Genomic DNA, 12,668 nt, shown 5'->3' on the forward strand with positions numbered 1-12,668 from the left:
AAGCAGGAGGTTGCTGGCCGGGGAGGTCCGACCAGGAGCTGGAGCCCCCAGTGACTTGCAGTGGGACCACGTCACTCCCGCCCTCATATACCTGCCTTGGCTCCCTAGCTGTCTGCTGCGAGCATCAAGGCTCCTCCAGACCCCAGCCCACCTCTGCACCACAGCTGCTCCCACGGCCATGCTTCTGCAGCCACTGTTTCTTCCGCCAGGCGTGCCAGACTCACCTCCCATCCCCTTACATCTTTTCTATCATCTTTTTAAGAACCCCTTGGAGTTCTAAACCTGGCTGAGTGAGGTGGCCAAGCAACTTCCCCTCCAAGCCGTAGCTTACTCATTGAGAACATGTGGAAGCTATTTCTTACCTCACAGGATTGTTGGTGCAAATTAAACACGACAGCGTCTGTGAAAAGCATCTGATGGCAAACAGCACGAAGTAGTTATTTAAAAAGTAGCCCCCCCACCTCAAAAAACACCAACCAACTTGCAGCAGCACCTCCTCCGGGAAGCCTTCCCTGACCACACCCCCTGGTTTGGCTTAAGTGCCTTCTTGTTGGTCCCTCCCTCCCTGGGCAACCCCTGGCATGGCACCACACAGGACAGCAATGACTGTGACTTTCCTGGTGGGTGCCAGGCCCCACAGTCAGTGTCAGACAAAGAAGCTCAAAGAAGGGGTGAATGGCACAGGCCCAACCTCAGCCTCCTCCTCTGTCTGGCCCCTAGTAGGTGAGAGGACAGGCATCCCAGATGCCCCTGGACCCCAGGATTCTCAGCCTCCATGCTCGGGACCAGCCTGCCAGGCAGTCCTCTGTCGGCTGCCGTCCATCTCTGCTCGGAGCTGTCCTGACCTCGGCCCAGGCCCCCACTCTCCTCCCCAGGCAGCCACTGATGGCAGCTCCCAGGGATGGGGACGGGCCCGCTCCACTCCCTCATCCTCCGCCATGCTGCCGGTCAGCCGGTGGCCAAGTGCCAAGTGGCCAGCCTGAGCTCAGGGCTGGCTGGAGAAGGGGTGATAAAACATCCCAGGTGGCCCCAGGAGCTTAGGGAAGCAGTGGGTGGGGGTCCCCGAGCTGTCTCCATTTCTTCTAGAAAGCTCAGGGGTACTATGCATTTATCCCAAACGAGGCCATGCTGACACAAATCCAGCAGGGCCCTGCTCTGGGCCAGAAGGCTGTCAGCTCACAGCCCCGCCGGCTATCCCCCCGACCCAAAGCTCGGGGAGGCAGTTACGGATGTCTTTGATTAATAAGAAATGGGGGCAATGAATTAATCATTATGTAATAAATGCAGCTTGTTTGGCAGCCGTATCTTTCAGAAACACGGCTCCTGTGTGTGAGAAATAGCGGAGGGGCTCCCTCAGTAAACACATATGGCACTCCAGGGGAGGCTACCATGTTTGCCCCAGGAGCCCCTGTTCCTGGGGGTCGGCAGTGACAGCCTCGGGCATCTTCTGGCGGGGGGCGGGGGGGGGGGCGTGACGCGCGAGCACCTGGCCGGGAGTCCCTGGAGAGACAGAACAGGCGGTAGTGGGGCGGGGGGAGTAGGGCAGAGAACAGGGGCTCCGGGCTCAGCCCAGGTCCCCACCGCCCTGCCCAGTGCAGGGCGGGGCTCCCAGTCCTGGGTCTGCCTGCTCTGAAAGGAGACGCAGGAACAGATGTTCCCTTGGATCGGAAAATACCGTCGGCTCCCAGATGGGCCATGGGCCGCGTCCTCTCCCTCCCCCGCTTTGTGCCAAGGTCTGTCTTTCTGGGGAGCGGCAGAGGGTGGCAGGCGGGGGCAGGGGCACCAGCGGGGCACCTGGCGCTCGGTCATCGCCCACTGCTGTCTGCCGTGAGATGTGACAGGTGCTGGCAGGGGGCATCCCGCCCGGGATGGGGGCCGGGCAGTGGGGCCTGGGATGGAGGCCAGGCCTCCACGCCCCCCGGCCACCCGCCCACCCACAGCTGTGCTGGAGGTCGGCTCCCACCCACAGGGGACTGGAGCTTGGCCCGCTCGGGCCATCGTGGCTCCTGTCGCTCAGAACAGAGCAGGGCCCGAGGCCGCCCACCTGTCCTCCCAGGGGCTGCTCGCAGAGGGCCTGACCCGGCAGAATCGCGGGGACCCAGGGGCCACGGGTCCCAAACCGGCTCCGGGTCCAGGTGCCCTCCGTGCTTCCTCCCCTCTGCACTTCTGAAGTCTGCACGCGCCCGAGGAGACCCATGGGCCCTTCCTGAGCCCCACAATGCCCCGACCTGTCTCCCAGCAGGCCCTTCCCCGTGACGCCTCCCCACCACCCACAGGCGGCGCCCTTCGGCCCCAGCCAGTCTCCCCAGCAGGATGAGGGTTCCACGCACAGTAGGTGCTCAATGAAGGGGTGTGTGTGCGACGGCCCCGGGGTCTCCCCCAGCCAAGCTGGTTCAGTGAGAAGGAGGGGCGGGTGCGGGCAGCACGTGGGACCCCACAGTGGGCGTGTCCACATGCCACCCTCTGCGCGGTCACTCACGTGGGCGAGCCATCTCTTAGGCCCCGTGTGCCCAGAACTGGGCAGGGGACACGGGTAACTGGTCCCCCCGCCCGTTCCCACTCGTATCTCCCCTCCCCACCCCGAGCCCGCTGGCTGCCCTGCTGGCCAGCCGGGGCGCTCCCGAGCGGACGGGGCCCTGGCTGGCGTCAGCAGCACCTGAGGGCCGCCCCGGGAACTGCGGTTCAGGCAGGCCAAGGTCAGGGACGGTGTGCTGGGCTTTTCTGTGTCTCTGCCCAAGGGCCCGACCAGACGAGCCCCAGGCTGCTCCCAAGTCTGCCAGCCGAAGAGGAGCAGCCTGGCGCCCGGAGCGGGGTGCGGGGCAGCCCCAGAGAGAATGCTGAGTGTGAGATGTGCCGCCCACCTGCCCTAGCACTTCCGGTGCCATAAACCAGGCTGCGGGTGCCTGGGCGCCAGCGGTGATGGACTGCAAGGGGTGGGGGGCAGCTGGGCCCCTGGACGCTGCTCGGGGGCCTTGTCGTCGGCCGGGGGCCTGGCACACAGAAGGGACACGAGAAATGTCTCGGGCATGGAACTGAGTACAGATTCCTTCCAAATCACAAAGGCTACCATTTATCAAGTGTTCTGCCTATATGACCTTGTTTAAAACCCAGACTGGGGGAATTCCCTGGCAGTCCCGTGGTTAGGACTCTGCACTTTCATTGCTGAGGGCCCGGGTTCAATCCCTGGTTGGGGAACTGAGATCCCACAAGCTGAGCAGCGAGGCCAAAAATAATAATAATAATAATAAATAATAAAACAGACTGGAATGAAGGAATTGGTTAACAGCAGAAAAGCCGTTCACGTGGTAGGCAGGGGACACTGGAGGGGCACGCGGGCCTGCAGAACAGTGCGTGCGGAAGGGTCCCATGGAGTATAACCCCAGAGGCATGAGAAACGCACAGAATTCCCGGTGACGGGAGGGTGGGGCCCCCCCCACCGTGACCCGGGGTCGGCGGGCGGGGGGAGGCAGCGGCTTGGGCCTGGAGCTGTGGGAACATGAACTTCTGAGTTCACACACTTCTGTTTTGTCTTTTTTTTTTTTTAAACAATGAATGCATGTTATTATTTTTTTTAAGGATATGACTTTTGGCAAAGTTGCCAGTGAATCGGTGCCCGGGGTGGGGGGCAGGCCTGGCAGGCCCTCCCGGGTAGGCGACTTCAGACTGGGGAGCACGTGTGCGCACAGGCATTAATTCACGAGGCAAAGACCTGACCCTCCGAGCTGCCTGCCAGCTACCCCAGGCCTTGGCAGTAAGCAGCCATTCATTCATTCATTCACTGATTCATTCAGATATTTATCACGTGTCTGCCGCTGAGTCTCCGGGCCTCTGTGGTAGGCCTGGTGCTGTGGCCTGGGGCCAGGCTGGGGTGCACAGGCCCCTGCCTGCCCCCTGCCGTGAGCCCCCGCATCCCCGCCCCTTGGCCCCTGTACGGCGTCACCTGCGGCCACGGGAGCCCACCCCCCACCCCCAAGCCGGCAGGCGCCCAAGACGGAACTTCGGTCTCTGGGAGAGACACGGGCATGAGCTGGTTACTGCCTTTTCAGCAAACGTAATTCCTTTTCATTAGAAAATTAAAGGCTGGGGCCAGCTTGCCAAAAGCTAGAAGAGCTGAAACGTGCTTTCCTAAGATATGCAGCGTCTAATGAGACAGATTTGCTTGTCTGCCTCCTTTCCCACCATCACCTCCCCTGGGCCCACCCTCCCTCCAGTCCCACCCCTTCCACGGCTTGGCCGGGGCCCCGCAGGTCCAGCACCTGGGCGCGGGGGGGCTCGCCTCTGGCCCCTGGCACAGGGCAGGAGCCCCACTCCCCAGGTGTCAGCCTTTTTGAGAATTATCTCGGGGATTCTCTTGCTTTCCTGAGATGCAAAGGCGCCCGTGGCCTCTGCTAAGCTGAGGGTGTCTGGAGGGAAAGGCAGGAACAATAAAGGACTGGGCTCCTGAGAAAGGAGCTCGTCCATCTGGAGACCCGGGAGTGGCAGCTCCAGACAGAAGGAAGCCAGGGCAGAGCCGAGGAGAGGACCGACCGTCCGTCCCTCGCTGCCACACAAAAAGCCACCCAGGGAGTTCTCTCTTACTGAAAAGTCCTTGATTCTTCCCTTTCTGCCGCAGAACTCTTATTAATGGGGCAATGGAGGGGCCCGGGGGATGGTCCTCCCGCACAGGAAGGTGGCCGCGCCGCCCCATGAGTCTTTAGAGCTGGGAACTAGGGAACTCCAGGATCGGGTTTTCTTCCACTAATCTCCCTTCCTCTTTCCTTTTCTTTTTTCTCTGCCGGTCAGAGGTTACCTCCCTGGTTTACAGGGAACCTCAGAGCGGGGTGGAGGAAGCTGGGAGTGATGTGTGTGTGAGCGCGTGTGCATGCGCATGTGAGAGCTCGCGCACGCGCGTGTGCGCCTGTGTGTGTGTGTGAGCGCGCGTGTGTGCGCAGGCGTGTGTGCTGAATGCAAAAATGGTGACCACGCTCTCGGGGTGCCAACGGGGGTGGGAGTAGGGGGCGGGGTGTCTGTCTCAGGTATGTCTGCCCCCGGCCCCCTCCCCACCCCACCCCTCCCCACACGTCCCCACCCCTCCCCACTCGTCCCCACCCCTCCCCACTCTGTTCCTTGTTCAAGGGCAAATCCATCCCCTCACTCCCTCCTTGAGTAACAAAAGGCAGATGGAGACCCCTTCCACCTGCTCTGACTGAAGCCTCTGCTGTGGCACGTCTAGCAGAACCGCTTTGTTCTGGGGAAAACCAAGACGGGGGTTTGTCCCAGGGCCCGCCAGGGTGGGGGTCAGAAAGGAACTCGAAAAGCAGCAGCAGTGTCCCACAGGTCTGCGCTGCCTGGACCTCTTGCCTGAGACGCGTGGTCCAGGGAAGCACCGCCAAAAGGGCTCTGGTCAGCAGAGTCCTGTCGAATCCCAGCCTAGTGATCACATGGCCCCGTGGCCTGGGGCAAATTCTTTCGCTCTCTGCGCCTGGCTTGCTGGCCTTTCATGACAACCATAGGAAGCCCCTGGCACAATGTCAGGTCTCTCCCCCAACCTGGCCAGCTCTTGGGCTGATGGGAGGAGCCACATTCCCATGGAGGGGGAGGGAGTGTGGAAAGAAACAGGAGGGACAGTGACACCAGTTCCCCAGGGGTGGCTGTGCAGGGGTCCAGAGCCTCTGGGAGGTTTCAGAGGAAGAGGGCATGTCCCTGACCCTGGTACCCAGGGTTTCTCTGGGTGGAAGAGGAGCTGGGATCCCTGGCCAGGGTCCTCCCAAAAGGAGGCCATGGCAGCAGCTAGGGGCAGGCAGGGGCCCTGGCCCAGGTGCCAAAGATCTGCATTCCGTGTGTGCACCACTCCCCGCAATGTGGAGGTCCCAAGGCTCTAGGAGGGCACCAAACCTGAGCCTGCAGCATGGGGCCTGGCCCGCGTAGATGAGCAACCCCCATGTGCTCTGGAGCACTGATGCCTGGCCCCCGGGCCACGTGCTTAGAAGGGGATTCAGCCTGGCCTGTGAATCCCTGCGGGGGGGTGGGGGGTGGGGGGGAGGCTGCAGCGTCAGGAGGCTCCCTTCCCCCTCGGTGGGGAGGTGAGTCAGCCCCGCCAGCTAAGGGGAGGCGCTGCCCTGTCTGGGCCCAAGGTGAGGAGGTCAGCTCAGCAGCAGACGGGCTGGCTGGGCTGGCGCCTGGGACCCACCCCACACGCAGCCTCTGGGGCTCCAGGCCCCCCACCCAAGGGAGGATGGGGCCCAGCTCAGGGCAGGTGGTGGCTTAAGCCTCAAAATCCCCAAGCAAGGGGAGGCCGGTGGGGGGTGGCTGGAGGTCAGGGGAGGGGGCAGGCGTAGGACGGTCTGGGGCTGAGACAGGGCAAGCGCACCCGCCCAGCTCTGCAGGTGGAGGGGCCACAGGCCCGGCCCCCTGCTGCCTGATTCTGTCTGCACCCGCATCCCCGCCCCGAAAACACCCCCTTCTTCGCTCCCCCGGCGCCCAGGGCTGGCCTGTCCCTTCCCGTCCATCTCTGGCCCCTCACCCTTGGAGGGCAGCCATAGCCCACCCACCTGCCACCAAAGGTGGGCTGTGCGCTCCTAGAGCCAGGGCTCCAGTGAGCCTTGCCGAGTGCAGTTCTCATCCTAATGGTTTTCCAGGGTGCGTGGAGGGCACAGCACCTTCCACCCTCGCCCTGGACGGCCCCGCTGTCCCTTGTCATAGCCTGCGCCCCGGGTGCAGGGCCCCCCACACAGGCGTTTCTGGGTGCCAGGAAAACACCCCTAGCACCAACCCGGCACGCTAACAGCCCCACCTGAGAACACCCACAAACCCCACTTCCCAGATGGGGAAGACTGAGACCCCCAGGGCCCGCCTGCATCCCCGGACCTCAGAGCCACTCCCGCCCCCAGCCTGAGGAGGCCGGCTGGAGCCCACCCTTCTCCCCATTTCCTGCTGCCCCTGGAGTCCTCTGTCCCCTCCAGCAGACCGGCCCCCAGGCCCCAAGGGGCGGCAGGGACCACCCAGGCAGAGAGAGGAGAGTGAGCGAGTGTGTGTGAGTGTGTGTGCGGTGACCCAGCCCACCGGACGCTCCGCCCAGCTGACCGCAGCTGGGAAAACAGGCTGCTCAGCCCCCGCTGCCCACCCCGCCCCCCTGCCCAGCCCCAGCCCAGCCCACCCGGCCAGCGCCTCACCGGGCCCTGAACCAGGAACTGGGCCCACGGCCATGGTCGCCTCAGCCTGAGCCACAGCCCCCGGCCGCCCCCCCCCCCGCCCCCCCCCCCGGCACCCTGGCTGAGGAGCCCCCAACACAGGCTGCCCCGGATCCACACCCGCTTCAGGCCAGCCCCACTCCAGCTCTCGACCTTTCCCCAAACCGTGAGGGGTGAAGGGTCCGTCTCTTAACTGCAGTGTCCCCACAACTGCCTGAACCGCAGCCCTCCAGCCCATGCCTGCCGCCAGCATCCGGGGCGTGGGGTGCCCCCTTAGCTCCTTCCTTCTGGGGTGGGGGGCTCCCTGCCCTCTCCCACCCCACCAGGTGCGGGGTCTCTACCGGCCCCGCGCTCCCAGGGCAGGATCACTGAGGCTGAAATTTCAATTAAGGACGAGAAATAATTACTCTGGGGCTCCCGGCGAGCTCAAATGGTGACAGTCCTCAAAATCTGCTTCCCTGGAGTGGGGGGAGGTGGCCTGGGACCCCGAGGTCAGCCTGGGCCCGAGCAGGGACCTGGCCTTCCCCCACTTTGGGCCTTGAACCCTGCAACCCTTCTGCTGAACCGAGACCAACCTCAGGGCTGCGCAAAAGTAGGGGGTGCTGGGGGGCTTGAGAAAGGGTGGGAGCTCCTGGCAGAGGGGCTGGGGAGCAAGCCTCAGACGGCTCCCGGGAAGCTGCCCCAAGGGAACTAACCATTCAGCCTCTGCCTGTCCCTGCAGTGAGCCCAGAGGTTGCCCAGAGGCTGGGGCGAGGGTCCCACAGGCTGGGGCTGGGGACCCCGAGGGCAGGACCAGAAGGCTCTGGCCCCCCTCGGGGAGGGGTGGGCCTAGGCAGGAACCTCCCCTCTAGGCCTTGGGCCCACCCCACAACTCAAGGGTCTCAGGTGGGGTTGTTCCTGGGCCCCAAGGCCATCCGCCACCTACTCCTCAAGAAGCATTCACAACCAGCCTTCTTAACTACGCCGCCCTCATCTCCAGAAAACTCCCTCTCCAGACACGTCCCTGCTCTGAGAATGACCCATTTCCTCTCCAGAAATCCTCTGTTTAATCCAGAATGTTCCATCTCCAGAAATGTTCCATCTTATTTCCAGAAATATCCTTTCTCGTCTTCAAATATAACCCATCTCCAGAAATGCCAGTGCTCTCTAAAAAGGCTCCATTTCCAGAAATATCACACCCCATCTCCAGAGACGTTTCATTTCAGCTTCCAAAATACCTCAGATCCAGAAGTGCCCTATTTTATGTCCAGAAATACTCCAGCATCATCTTCAAAAACATTCCACATTTCCAGAAGTACCACAGTTTGTCTCTAGAAATAGTCCATTTCCAGAGATGTTTCACCTCTAACAATGTTTGGAATCCAGAAAGGCCTCATCTTCACCCCAGAAAATGCCCTCTATTTCCAAAAATGCCCCCATTTCACCTTCCACCTTCAGGCCCCTCCTCCAGAAAAACTTTGCATCGTCTCTAGAAACGTCCTCATCCTGTCTCCAGAAACGCCATGTCTCATTTCTAAAAACACTCCATCGCTGGAAATATTCCGTCTGCATCTGGAAATGCTCACGGTGTGTCCACAAGTGTCTCCCCCTCTGGCCCAGATGCCGCAGAAACTCAGGAGCCCACTTCCTTCAGGATCTCCCGGGATCTCTCGGCCACCTGCAGGGCCTGCTCACATCCCAGGAGCAAGGATAAAGTAAGAGGTGGGCTGGCAGGTGTCGAGGTCCCTGGAAGCGGGGAGCACGGACCCTCCCGGGTCTGACCCGGGGGGCAGGGGCAGTGAGGGGCCCGGGTGGGAAGGTCTGGCCCAGGAAGGGTGGGCGGGGCCTTGGCACCCCCTGCCCCACCGCAAACACGTCCACTGGCCCAGGTGCCCGCACTCACAGTGCCCCCTCCCACCCCTCAGAACCACACACACACGCAGCATCATGTCCATCTCGGCACCGCGGCCCCACCCGGGCAAGCGCACAGAACACACGTCCCCACCCGCCTCTCTGGGCAGGTCTGGGGACCCCGAGGGGCAGAAGGCCGCTGCCAGGGCCCTCCAACCAGACAGGGCGGCCTCAGTAACTGCTGGGTGTCACCGGGGGAAATTCACAGCCCGGGACTCTGGGCTCAGAAGGGACCACAAGAGAGATGAGGGTGCGCGTTCTTGACCTGCTCGCATACCTACTAGGATGGGGCTCCGGAGCAGCCCCGCTGCTTCTGGGCCACTTTACAGGACAGAAAGTTCCTCTCTGGGTGGAACTGAAACTCCACAAAGTCACCTCTGCCCACATGGCCCGGCGGCACTGCTGTCTGGAGTTGCGAAGCCTGTGTCCCACCGAGACTTCACAAGGAGATGCCCCCCTCCCTGTCCCCCGACAGTGGGGAGAGGTAAGGGGTCAGCTGTTGTGCAGGAAGGGGCCTGGAGACACCTGGGTGGAGGGTGGGCGTGCCAGCACGTGCACGCGTGTGTCCTCACGTGCAGACACACAGGCAGGCACGCAGTACACCTCCAGGCCCTGGACCCGCAGTCGGGAAGGGAGGAGGTGGCCCGTCCGCACCAGGTCTGTCCCTCAGACCTCGGGGCGGCCGTTCTTAGAGCCTCCAGGTGGGCAGGAGGGGAAGGGGGCCCGATCCACGGTCTCCGCTCCTGGTGGCATCGGTTAGCTCTGGTCTGCTCCCACGGGAGGATAATTACCATTTATTAGGCCTCCCGATTTAGACTCAGCCTCAATTAACTGGAACCTCCCGAGCCCCCTTTTCTGATCCTTTGGGGCCAAGGGCAGACACGACACACCTTCAAGGTGCCCTTCAATTTCCCTCAGCGTGGGCGCCTTTGTCTGCCACCCCACTGGCCAGCTCCTGCCCAGAAAGGGGGCTTCCACATCTGTCCCCCTCAATCCCTGCCGTCCTGGAGAGTCACCCTCTCTCCATGGAGACCTCCCCCTCTGGGAACTCACGTCCCCACTCAAAGAACGTGAGAGAGAAAAGCCAGTCAATCCCGAATCTGAATGGACCGTGGTCTGGGGGGCCAGGATGGAGAGCAGGGGGCGAGGCCTCGCGTGGGACAGCGGGTGGGGGGTCCCCCAGGCTCCCAGCTCCGGGGCCGCAGACTTTCTGGAGGCGTCTGCATTGGTATTCTCCGTCCCTCACAGCCCAAATTACACCAACTCTCCCGGGACCCTTTCATTGCACGCTGTCGCTTCAGCAAAAGGTTATGTGCGAGAACATCAAAATCCTTCCCACATATTAACTGAAAGCGTTTTTTTAAATGCACAGGAAAAAGCGGCCGATTTTACAGTATCTGAGATGAGAACGGGTGTTGGACTGGGTGGCACCCGGCAGTCCCTCACCTCTGCACCCTCTTCCCTCGATCAGAGAGGCCGGGAGGGTGGATGTGAGGCTGGACCGAGCAGTCACGGTCACGGTCACACGTGGAACCAGCAGAGCCCGGCTGGGGGCAGCGTCCAGGTGCTGCCCAAGCAGGCGTGAGGGCAGGAGAGCTCGGCAAAGCTCCCCAGGCACCCCGGGCCCCTTCCCACCTCTTCTCTTCCCCACGCAGCCCCCTCCTTCCTTTTATTTTATTTACTTTTGGCTGGAGAATTTCTGGGAACACCTTCAAGACCCAGTTTGAATCGGTTCCTCAGTTGTGACATTTTACAGATGAGCGTCAAAGATGTAATCTGCCCAAGATCAGCAGAAGCTGGGGCGCCGGGATGGGAACTCAGGCGTAAGCTGGGGGGTGGGGGTGGGACTGGACTGAGCAGGGACTGCAAGGGCCCAGGCGGTGGGCAGCCCCATCCCAGCTCTGCCTGCGGTGCTAGGACCTGCCAGTTGTAAGAGAAGCAAAAAGTGGGAATTTTATGTGAAATCTGGTATTATTTTTTAAACCCTGTGCGGGACACACAGCGCCCATCCGAAGGCATCATCAGTGGACAACCTCTGGTCTGAGGTCTGCAGCCCAGTCTCTGGCCCCTCCTGGGAGGGTGGTCTGCTCAGACAAGGGAGCCAAGGGCAGACACGACAGAAACTTCTCCCCCGAGTGAAGTGGGGGAGTGGGAGAGAGCAGGACTGCAGAAAGTGTTTTAAGTCTCTAGGAGATGGCTCGGGTGCTCTTCTGTCAGATGGAGGTGATGGCCGAAGCCCCCAATGCGAGAGGCTCGAAGGGACCTGTGGGATGGGGCGGGGAAGGAGGAGGAAGTCCCAAAGGTCAGCTCCCTTCACCGTCAGGGTCTGCCCTATTGGCCATCCCCACTGCTCAGGCTACAAGAAACCCCAAGATAACCGGAGCCCTGGGCAGGTGCGGAGACACCTGGGAGGGGCCGCCCCTGCCTCGTGTCACAGCAGGTGATGCCCCGCGTGGCCGACCTCCCCTAGTCACCGCAATGTGAGCCACGACGCCAGCTCCCCTTGCCCCCTCCCCAGACAGCGGGGTGGTGTGGGAAGGCCTGCCCTGCCTGGGACGCTGCCCGCCCTGGGTCACCCCAGCCGAGCGTCTTACTGTCCCCGAGGACCTTGACCCACAGGTGCCTGACTCCTCCAAGCCTCAGTTTTTCCATCTGTAAAATGGGGACAACAGGAGACTTTCCTTCACAGGGAGTTTGAAGACAGGAAATAAGTGCTGGGGGCCCAGCAGCAGGACGTCTTGCAGAGAGGTTGCTCTGAACAGTAGGACTCCAGGTACCAGTCCTCTGCCCCCTGCCATCCCCACCGCCCCTCCTCCTGCCCTCTCTGGGTATCCTTCCTCTCCATGCTGAGCTTTCTTTTGGGGAATTACAATCTGCTGGGCTTTCATTACTGGTCCCCGAGGCCCGCCCTCGCCCTCCCCAGCCAAGATGTCATAATCCCTCTGGCTGGGGGCTGGGCTCAGCTGCAGGCCCCGCAGGCCCCTGCCTCGCCCTGGAGTGGCGCCCCAGGTCTGAGTTCTGTCCACTCCACGTGCCACCGGTTACAATCAGAGGAGGCGGGCGTTCTCAGGGAGCAAACTCAGGCAGGGTCACGCTGCCCCACCGGGTCCTCTGCTGGTCCTCCCACTTCTCCCTCGTCAGCCCCAGTGCTCCCACCTCCAAGCCTTTGCTCCAGCCACACTCCCCGCCCGGAGCACCCTTCCTTTCCCGCTGCCTTCACAGCAGTCAAGGCCCAGACTCCATTCAGCCTCCAGCCCTGCCTCTGCCTCTCCTGCTCCCACCGTCTGACCTCCAGAGCCCTGCAGGTTCTCTCCCGCCTCCAGGCTTGCTGTAAGGTGTGCCCGTGCCCTTCTTCCCCTGGGAGGCCCACCCTGACTCCCCTGGGACAGGGCCAGGGTGCTGTCAGCAAACGTCTGAAGGAGCTGAGCCTGACCTATGACCCCGGTGCCCATCAGATGCCCGCCCCGCCCGGCTGTGCACACAGGGGGACGGGGCAGGCTGGCGCTCGGGTGGGTCCCGGCAGCCCCGGGCGTGCCCTCTGCTCCCACAGCCTCACCTCCAAGACGGCGAACAGGGCCGGGGACGGTGCAGACGCGCATGAGGCTGGCA

At 62.3% G+C, this 12,668-nt stretch overlaps 1 protein-coding gene across 5 annotated transcripts in view; it reads right to left on the reverse strand.

Annotated features, from left to right (window-relative positions):
- Positions 1-12,668, reverse strand: part of RAI1 (retinoic acid induced 1) — a 107,332-nt gene that overhangs the window by 52,484 nt on the left and 42,180 nt on the right. The gene's annotated exons all lie outside the window — the stretch shown is intronic.

The sequence above is a fragment of the Balaenoptera borealis genome, assembly GCF_965194805.1.
Source record: "Balaenoptera borealis genome assembly, chromosome: 20".
Classification (NCBI taxonomy): Eukaryota; Metazoa; Chordata; class Mammalia; order Artiodactyla; family Balaenopteridae; genus Balaenoptera; species Balaenoptera borealis.